The following is a 453-nucleotide window of genomic DNA, read 5'->3' as shown; positions in this document are numbered from 1 at the left end:
CATCCGCAAATGTATGTATTTTCTGCGTGGCATGCGCATCATACAATATACAAATATGTTTGCGTGTGTAGGCGTGTAACTCTCCGCATTATGAAAATCTAATGAATAGTTCAAGCACGCACTTTCACAGCGCCAGGCACATAACCAATGGGCAAACGAAAACATTTAAAATTCACGCGAGCATATATATAAACGTGTATCAAAGCCTATTGAAACGCTTAAAAAAAGGAATCCATCAAAAACTCTAAAAATCAAGCAACCAGACAACATTTCAAACACCAGACGCCATCAATGTAAGTGTGCTTGTCAATATAGTACGTGTTTATGGGACTTAAATGAAAGCAGTTCTTAAGGATACATAGCCATTTAACTAAGTATGTTTTTTTTAGTTTGTTTTTTAGATAGTAATGTACCACACTGATACTCACGCACATAGAAACGTGTATCATTATC

This window comes from Penaeus monodon, chromosome 22 (genome assembly GCF_015228065.2).
Source record: "Penaeus monodon isolate SGIC_2016 chromosome 22, NSTDA_Pmon_1, whole genome shotgun sequence".
Lineage (NCBI taxonomy): Eukaryota > Metazoa > Arthropoda > Malacostraca > Decapoda > Penaeidae > Penaeus > Penaeus monodon.
Note: the sequence above shows the minus strand (reverse complement) of the source record.